Below are 10,637 nucleotides of genomic sequence, written 5' to 3' on the forward strand. Positions count from 1 at the left end.
TAGCCCTCCAAGACCAAGCACAATCCTCCAAGTCAAGCACAAAGAAGTTTGCCTACAAAATGACGAAGAGAACTGTTAATTTGGCCTCAAAATGAATATTAACATCAAGTCGACTCACATATGGAGACACATATTTTCAGTGGACATGTCAGCTCAAATACAGGGGAAAACCACTATATATACCCAGTTAGGGTCTGCGCAAAAAAGGAAGAACAAGAATCTCAGACTTGTCTGAAATTTTCGGAGGTATGGTACAAAACTTCGGATGGCACAGTAAGACAGAAAAACTCGGTCTAGTCTCTGTTATCTCAGATGGGTGCAGGAAAGATCTCGGACAAGGTACAATGATACAAGACCTCGTATGGAGAAGGATACTTGTGGTTTTCAGATAAGGATCTCAGATGAAATCTCAGTCTCCCTGAAGTTTTGAAGAACTCTGTCTCAGCATATCTAACACAGTCATAATCTTGGCTCAAGTATGATGTAAAGGATCTAGGTGATCTCATATAGTCACACCCTCTCATAGTCCCGGTATAATAAGAAGGATCTCGGTGCAGCATACATCCTAGACACAATCATATCCTTAGCATAAGTTGCATTCATATCAGTCATGATCATAATAAAGATAAGGTCAAGATCTCGATGAAGGTTGCAGCAGTAATGAAGATCTCAATGAAGGAGTAGTCATGGTACAACAATGATCTTAGTGAAGGAGCATTCATGGTACATCAATAATGATGATCTCAACAATGACAAAGAAGAGGATTGGTGACATGGTCTTGGAGTGGCCTAGTAGGTCAAGGGTCATGATATTGGTATTCGTCAATTGGAACCTCTATAAGAAAAATTATGTGTAGGTTTTCCTCTCCAAGAGGGAGAGGTTTTGGCCCTAGCAGAATGCCAGCTTCTTTTGTTCTTGTCTCTTTTCATTTGGTAGCTATTTGATGAAATATGAAACACACACTCTAATAATTTAAAGAAGAAGATTGTGCTAACAAGAAAAATGAAAATGCCTCCCAAATAGTTATCAAGACAAGAATAATCACATTAATCCCACTTGCCCTAGATTCTTCAACACAACAAACTATAATCATCAACCATCAAAAATAGAAAAGACAATTGATAATTGACTGAAGCATATCAGACCCTTTTCCTAAGTTTGTCCCACTATTTCTTCATCAAACCAAACTATACACGACTTTGTAGTTTATAACTCACATATACACGTGACTTGTCTTCATAAGATCCGTGTATAGAAAGTGAAACACTGAGATTTCACACTTTCAGCTCCCCCTGAGTTTGTTCTGATTGTACCTGGTCCTAGAACTTTTGTTGAAACATCAGTTCCAAGAATACCATTACCATGATGGTTCTTCATGAAAGACTCCATTTTACTCTTATCTCTAGTCATGTGATGAGAACATCCACTATCTATGTACAATTCATCGTCTTCTTCGAAAGAGTAGAGAGAAAGACCACACCTTATCTGATCTTCATTTTCTTGCTTATTGGTGGATCCATATTTTTCATATTTCTTGATATCAATGTTCTTATTTGGTTTTTTACCATGTTGTCTATGTGATACATAGACTTGTTTCTGCATTCTTTTGCAACATGCCCAAACTTGTTACAAGCATAACATCTTATATGTTTCATATTCCTTCTATTGCAATCAATGGCTTTGTGACTAAGCATATTGCAAGAAAAAAAATATCTCTTAAAGTACCTGGAAGCTGATGATCTTTCTTTGAGACGGTTATTAGCTTGAAACATTATACTTCTGCAACTAGCTACAACATGTCCAAAATTATGACATATAGAATATTCAATATTATTGATCAAAGGAAAAAATCGATTAACGCTTCTATAGTTAGGAGTAAATGATTTACTTTGAAGACTTTCTTTCCTTGGTTGTTGATGGGGTTGACTTCTTATCTCTTTGTTGAGCATATCATACGTTGCATTAGAATTCCTTGCCTCAGCTTGTGAGTTAGATTCACCTTTAACAGTTTCATGAAAACCAAGAGCAGATTTGATGGCAGGAGACCTTTGACTACTAAGAATATTATCCAAAATATTAGTACCATCTTGAAATCGCAAAAGTTTATCCTTTTCATCTAATTTACCTTTTAGGATATTTACCTTAACCTGCTATTGCTTTCTTATTTTGTTTTCTTCCTCGAACTACATTTTTAACCTGGAAACCTCTTCTTTGTAGGTACATTCCCTTTTATCAAATAAATATTGTAGATCTCTAATTTTATCTATGAGCCTTTTAACTTCTACTTCTTTGGTCATTAGATTTCTTTCACTTTTACCAATAAGAGCAAATTCAGTTCTTTCATTGTCATATTCATCATATTCAATATTGCATGAATAGAAAAAGGTATCAACAAAGGACCAAAAATCAGTACCCGATAATTCTTTTTCTTGATCATCTTCATTCTGAGGTGATTCTGAATATGAATATTTTCTTCCATCTAATAGTCAATTGTCTCTAACATTGTCATTGTCTCTTTGAGATGGCTTCTTCCTTTGAGGTGCTTTCTTATTTTTCTTCTTTCCCATTGTCATGGTGGGACCTCCTTCAAGCGATCAAGCGTCTGCCAAAGGACCTACTGTTATAGCTCCAAATATTGCCCTTGGTATTTGTGATGCTTGGTCTATGGCCCAGGGAAATCCCTCCTTCCAGACTTGGTCCAAATATTTTAAAAATAGTGTTTTACTCCCTGTACGCTACTTTTCCCTGTGATAAAAGTGTGTACACGTGGGTTAGTCAATACCCAACCCACGTATATGTGTTAAAACACTTAAAAAAAATAAAGTTCCTTAACTATGGGCGGAGTTCACGAGTTTTACCTGTTGATTACCTCCTAGTGCTTGTGGCCCAACTATTCCCAATTGTTTCCTAACTAAAAAACTAATTTGGAGAAGTATAAATAAGACTTCTATGGGAAGGCCTTAGGGAGGAAAAAGGAGATAGAATTACTATACTGAGATTATCCCCTGAACAAGTCTGAAGTATCCCTATGCTTCAAGCACTTCCCCAAGTTCAGGAAACCCTTGTTTCGTTGAGTGTTGATATTCTCCCAATTGCTTGAGATATCATGGTATTGGTTATGGAAGGAGGTTGTTGAAGACTGGGATTGGACGGACTTGGAGGACGTCTGCTTGGAGCCGGAAGAAGAAGACTCAGGTGAACTCTTTCCATGTTTATTATAGTTTTCTACAATAAAAAGAAACATTTTCTTGTTCTTGAGATTGACCTTGTTTATGCATCAGAGGTTTTTGTAATTCATGTATGAATGATTATTTTGATGTATAACTAACCATTTGCTTATATGATATAAATTTGATTTCATTAAAATTCTTTATCTATATGCTACTATGTATGTTCGGATTGGTTGATTTTCATATTTGAATATCATCAGGAGTTGCAGAGGATCTGAACCCTACTGGAACTACCCGAACGAAGGACATCCGAGTATGTTCATCCACACATGGTTTGTTTATTTAAGCATGTTACCTGAGTTGTATGTGTGTTTCTTGATGTAGATTACTCTTGCTCTCTTTGGGTTCTGACCCAAAGCCCTAGGGTACTTATTCCCGTAATAGAATTGACGAATCCACTGGGGATAACAATCTTGTTATTCCTAGTTTGGGTTGTTCAGTGTCAATCAGGGCTCAGTTCTTGGTTTTCTCGTTGTGATAGTATTGCCTACTCCTGTAGGAACTCAGACTTTAAGTTTGATCTTTTCTATTAGGGCTTGTTTTTTATTTTTCTTGCAAAACTTAGTATACGCACCTTTGTCTATTTATAGAAGCATACACATGCTTGTTTCTGTGAACTGAAACTACATATACACGAGTTTATTTTGTCAGAAGTGTGTGTACACGCACTTGTGCTGGAACACAGTCGCGTATACCATTTTTTGCATGCTTTTTTCAAATCTTTCTACCCAGAAAGATTTGCTTTTTGGTCTATTTGGTTTCTAAGTGGTTAGTTTCTGTCTTTAGAGTTTAATTATTCAGTGAGCTTACTACTTTGAATTCTCTTCTGCTTTGAAAAGTTTTGGCCTAGGTTTGCTTTTGAGTGAGTTTTATGATTTGTGTTTTGACACACACGACTTCGTATAGAGGTTCGTGATTATTCTAGTCCTCTAGAACAACAGATTGTTTTCAATCTTAGTGTCAAGCTCGATTATTGGTCTACTTTCTTTGCTTTTTGTCATTTTGTGGCCTTACAACTTTTCTTGCTTTTTGAAAGTTTCTTTTTGACAAATTTGATATTGTTTTCTTTCCTGACTTCTTGGTCAGTTTGTCAAAGCTCTTTGCTACTGTTTGGGTCATTTAGTACAAGTTCAAGCCTTTTTGTTCAAGTTTCTCATTGTAAAATTTGTAACTTGCAAAGTTTCCTTGTGCTTTTCTTTCAGTATTTAAGTTTTAAGTGGCATTTAGAGTGCTTTCAAAAGGTTGTTTTGATTGTTTCTTGCAAAAGAAAAGTCCTTAAAAAACAATGTTTTTCTTTTCTTTAGCCAAGTTTTTGGTTCCTTTTTTCATTTTTTGAAAGTGAATTGTGATCTTTTGTGATATGTCCTTCTTGTTTGAAGATAATTTTTGCATTCAAAATTTATATTATCTTCAATACTTAAGTTGGCTTATTAATGGTTATAAACAATTGCTTTCATTTTTAGAGTGATTTAGGATCTTGCATCTTCATTACACCTTGCATTAGGATAGTTTGCATTGTTAAAGCATTAGTAATCTTTTTAGTTTTTGCGTGTGTGAAAAGTGTTGCAAGAAAAGAAAAGAAAAGTTTTTTGCTTTATAAAAGTTTCATAGAACCTACGTAGAGATCTGTTTTCATCGAAGGAAAAAATGATTGCATTCATGTAGTTACTTTTTCATTGATTCCAGTTGAGTAATACACACATCATTGGTTTCACTCCCATTTATCCCTTGACTTAAAAGAACAACCTTTAAAATCAAGCGCTTAATAAAATAAACTAGAACTTTTTTGTATTGTCATCAAAATACACCAACAAGTTTAGGTTTATTTAGGGCCTTGGATTATGCGAGAGGAGAGTTAACTCTCCAAGGACGATCTAAATTGTAAAACATAGAAGTTTGATTAAAGAGTGAAATCCAATAGCATTAGGAAGACTGGGAATTATCCGTGATTGGGAGTTAAGCACGAGGGTTAGTGAAGATAAAGACGAGAGATACCCCCTCTCTTACTTGTCGGATCCTACCTCATGACTGTTCCGCCCGACTTCTGATATGATTTGGTGTCCATAGTTGCCTATCCTAGGAATCCACACAGGTGGCTGCGGAGGGGAATCCCGTAGCACCTGAGGTTGACGTTGCATCACGTTCAATAGTACTTCTGGAGGGCACCCTTGCGAAGCTTGGGGGCTTGCACCGACAAAGGTTGTTTTCTGGAGGTCAGCGTAACTACCTCTGATACCTTCGCTGGTAGGCTTGGGCTTTCATTATCCCAGAGTATCTTCGGAAGGTCCCTTACTTCACTTTCTTGTATTTTTGTGTCCGTTCCTCATCACCCGGAGTGGAAATACTTGGAAGTTTCTTGATTGGTTGTATCTTTAGGGAATTTATAGTTGAGTGCTCTTTGCTCCTTGTATATAGTTAGCTTTAGGTATTTTTTTCTAGTCACTTTTGGACTTTAGATTCTGAGTGACTGACCTAACTCTCCACCGATTTTGGAAGACTTTTGTTCTTTCTTTCGAAAGTTGTGGAGTTGCCTCCTCAAGGGAAAAGGTTTTGATTGTGCGTCTATCTTCCTTGAAAAGTCATTTATACATTCCCGTAAGGGAAGGATCTGCGAATAAGTTAGATATGGCCCATATTCCCGTGGAAACCAACCAAGGTACCCTCCCAAAAGGGGATCATTGTGATTTTCCTTTCTTTGGAAACGTTGGTACTCCCTTGATGGCCACTTTGAATATTCCTGGATTGAATGTTGGACTACAAGTTTGGTTGTGGTCCACTCTGAATATTCTAGATGTTATTGAAGCTTCTCAGATGAATTCTTTATTTCAGGGGCATCATATGGGTGTTAATTGTTCATCTTCTTTCAAAGAGAAGTCTAGGATTCCTCTTTCTCCTCCTTCTTGTAATAAGAGATCTAAAAAGAGGAGAAAGAGGAAGATGAAGAAGGAGAATAACTCTATCAATTCATCATCAACCTCTGCAGGTCATGTTGAAGATGAGCCTTCAGCCACTGCAAGTCATGCTGAGGACACAAGTCTAGTCATTGCAAGTCATACTAGCAATTCATCATCAACCTCTGCTAGTCATGTTGAGATGAACCTTCAGTCAGTGCAAGTCATGCCGAGGGCATAAGTCTAGTCACTACAAATCATACTAGCAAAGAGTCGCTGACCTCTACAAGTCATGTTTGGGACTCTCCATAAACCACTGCTAGTCATGTTGGTAGAATGGATGTTGATAAGAAACCTAGATGTAGAAGTTTTAAACCTAAGTTCCCTTGTAATATATGCAATGGAGACCATCTTACTTGTTTATTCCCAGGTATTCCAAAGGTACAAAGGATATGGTACGAGTCTGAAATTTCTTCTACTCCTGGATCAGATACAGTTTCTCATCAATCCTATCAACCATTGGTTGATAATGTGGTAGAGCCATTTCAATCTCTGGCTTATTACACTCCTATTTTGCGAGGTGAAGTGCCTAGCAAAAGAGTGTTTGATTTCTAGTACAGATTCTTCTGGTATAGGGGGCATTCTGATTTCTTCAAATGTTCCCCCTCCAAGTTCTAAGGGTGTCTCCTTTGATTGGGATAGTCTTGTCGAGCCTCATCTTCCTTCCACTTCACCTTTCCAAATAAAGTTCAGAGTTAAGTCCACAAACATCTATCGATGTATCGTGGATGAAGTATCCTCTGCAAGTATTATATCCTCTTTGACTTGGAAAGCTTTGGGTTCCCAAAAGTTGTTGACAGCTCAGAGTCAGTTGTTAGCCTCTGATAAAAGACCTGGTGAATCTATGGGTGTTCTTCCTCAATTGCCTATCACTTTAGGTGGGAAGACTGTCTTAATCGATATGATGGTGGTTGATAGCCCTTTAGACTTTAATATTCTACTTGGGCATGATTATGTCTATTCTATGAATGTTGTGGTGTCTTCACTCTTTCGAGTGATGTGATCCCCTCATAAAGGGAATATTGTCACTATTGATCAGCTTGCATCTATAATTCGAATTTACTATAGAATACCCCTTGGTTTGTTCCAAGTGTTCAAGTAGACTCTACCCAGCCACGGGTGAATTATGTGGCATTGAATCCTCAATGTTCAATCACTTTTGATAAGGATCCTTCGACTTATTTTTCTCCTTCTTGGGACTTGGTCCCAGTAGTTGACTGAGAGATTATTCCTATAGGGACATGGGACCCCTTAATTCCCTCTTTTGATCCTTGTAGTTCTCATGATTTCTCGGAATTTGATTTTCCTTCGCAAGAGGAACTCTTTGAAGCCATGAGTTTCGACTACCAAAGGAGTCCTTGGCCTAAGCCCTGCAAGGGGTTTGTCCAGAAGAACTATTATGTGTAAGCCTCAAGGTTACGTGGTTCCCTGTACCATATTGTATATATAAGGTACGCATTTTCAAGTTTCATATTCTATAACACAAGATTTTATATGATTTTTATATGTGGGATGTGTTAACTTCTTGTCTAGTGTTCCTATTTATGTTTACAGAACTTGGAAGATTTCTCCTTTGGAAATTTTTATGGTTGATCTATTCTGACAGGTATTGGTTCTCGAAACTAGCATATAGGTTAGGTTTTTTCACCTGCATTGTGCACTTATCAGTTTCCTTTCCCATTTTGGCCTTAGGATCGACCCCACCAAGTTATGGTGCAGAACCTTCTCGTTGCTTAGGAGTATCATGACTTGTGTGGTAGAGCCTACCTTATCATGTGTTCCCTAGATAGTACCTTGTTTCCACTTGGCACCCATGCTGATTTTTTTTTCTTAGGGTCAGGAGTCCTCTTTATTCCCACCATGACTTGTGCATTGAAGACACATTCTCCTTGCTTTACGATTATTTCTAGCCTTATACCCTAGAGGCTCATTTATGTTGAGTTGTACTGCTGCATTGCATTTTGACTATTTGCACCTTTTGGCCTTGAGTTGTTTTCACTTGGAATTATGTTTAAGCCACTTAATGACCATGTCTTCTGCAAACTTGAACTTGTAATCACTTAGCTTCTGCAACTTGACACACCCTTTGATCCATGGAAGGAACAACCCTTTGAGTTTCCTTGACCAGTTTCGCCTCCCTGCATTGAGCATAGCATTGTTCCCATCCTAGGAACTAGATCATCTGTTTCACTGACACTCATTCTTTCCACTGTACTATAGCATTCTTTTATTCTTTTTCCAATTAAAGAAAAAGACAAAAACATTATATATTCCAAAAAAGAGCTAGAACGGGACAAAATTTTCATATATTGTTGGCAGCTAGAGTTAGTTTTGTCGCCCTTGAACAAAGCACTCAAAAGAAAGTCTCTCCTCCATTTTGGGCGGGATTTAGTTTGACTTAGGTATGCCTTAACCTTGTTATTGAGTCAATTCTCCTCCAATTGGTTATCTCTTCCAATCATATGGAGAGTTCGTTCATGCCTTCTACATGACGAACTTATACAGAGTTATCATATGCTGCCACATAGTCATCATTGAGTCATGCTTTTTTTCAAGGGAAGTAAACCTGAGTCGGCCTCTCTACGGTGTCCCTTGACCTATTTTTCAATCAGCCATCCCTGGTTGTCAGTATCTTGTTTGTCATCACATCAATTATATTGGTCCTTTGCTCATACCAGTTTGAGAAGGTATCCATTGACTTCCTGCTAGCGGGTCTTGTCCTTATCGACAACGACATATTGCTCCGAGGGCAGGCCTAAAGTCGCACCCTGGCCCTATTTTCATTATTGATAGGTCACCTTGTGCTCACCATCGATCAGTATCATGGGTCTTTGACTGAGTGGTTTCCCTTGTGTTCGACATCAACTTTCATTATCACACATTGGGATTCATGTATTTCCTTGGTTTCCATTTGACCCTATTGGTGGATTCCTCACCTCTGTGTGAGTTTTCATTATTGGTTGGTTCAGAGGGTTTCTATCGTGCACTAGCTACATCTTGTGTACGCCAAAAACTTCATTTGGTTGGGTTACTACATCTTTTTTGTCTGATTCCTTCCACATTATTGGCCTATGGGTTACACTCGTGCTAGATTGATGAAGGATGCCTTAATGCCTTCCTTCTAGCAGATCGTTTCCTATCGACTATGATCATTGCTCTGGGGCAAAGATCTAGAGTCCATTTGGCAGTACCTTGGGGTTTGCAGTCATCAGCAGTAGATCCTTTGCTATCGACAGTGGGAAACCATCATTTCCCCCTGATTGATAGATTCTTCCAGGTGTTCAGCTTCATCTCATTTATTCGCACTTGTTAGATTGCACTTGGTACCTTGACTCTCATTATCATTATCGGTAAGTAGTCTCACGTTTGTTAAAGGTATACATCAATGACCGGTAATCAAACGATTTCTCACATGGTCGACTTCAGATCATTTATTCCCATTGTGTAGAAATGTACCACGGTAGTCAGTGAAGACCTCGGATTTCATCAGCATTCTTTCGTTCACTTGACAGTTGCTCCTGTTGCTGCTAGTTAACACCATCCACATTATATGTTGTAGTCCTTCACAGTGACATCTTATATGTTGGCATCCAAGTTGTGATGTAGCATCATCTTATTCCATCATGTTCATTTGGTACTATTGGGATCAGTTTTTGACATTAGTGATCAGCTTCATCTTTCAGCTTCATTGATCATCTTCTTATATGTGATATTTAGACATGTACTTGTTCAATCACGATCAAATGATCCATTATGTACTTTCAGTTCTTTATACTTGTATACATAGTGTATCCACTTCTACTTGATATGCGGACATGCTTTACTTTCTCTGAGCATCGGTATGCCTACCTCAGATAGTTGTTTCTTTCTAATCTTCTTTTCATGGCTTGGTAGGCTAAAATCTGGTGAAGTCCTTCTCAGTTTTAATAGGATTCCTTTCCATATACTTAATACATTTCAGCCATAATGTACCCCTTATGACCTCAATATTAGGGGGTATCTGTTATAGCTCCAAATATCACCTTTGGTATTTGTGATGCTTGGTTTATGGCCTAGGGCAACCCCTCCTTCTAGAATTGGTCCAAATATTTTAAAAATAGTGTTTTACTCCTTGTACGCTACTTTTCCCTGTGATAAAAGTGTGTACACATGGGTTAGTCAATACCCAATCCACGTATATGTGTTAAAACAATTAAAAAATTAAATTTCCTTAACTATGGTTAGAGTTCATGTTTTTAACCTGTTGATTACCTCCTAGTTCTCGTGGCCCAATTGTTCCCAATTGTTTCCCAACTAAAAAACTAATTGGGAGAAGTATAAATAAGACTTCTATGGGAAGGCCTTAGGGAGGAGAGAGGAGATAGAATTACTATACTGATATTATCCCTTGACCAAGTCTGAAGTATCCCTATGCTTCAAGCACTTCCCCAAGTTTAGGAAACCCTTGTTTCCTTG

The sequence above is a fragment of the Pinus tabuliformis genome, chromosome 3_2 (assembly GCF_031772625.1).
Source record: "Pinus tabuliformis cultivar Carrire ecotype Pingquan chromosome 3_2, CPIR1, whole genome shotgun sequence".
Taxonomy (NCBI): Eukaryota; Viridiplantae; Streptophyta; class Pinopsida; order Pinales; family Pinaceae; genus Pinus; species Pinus tabuliformis.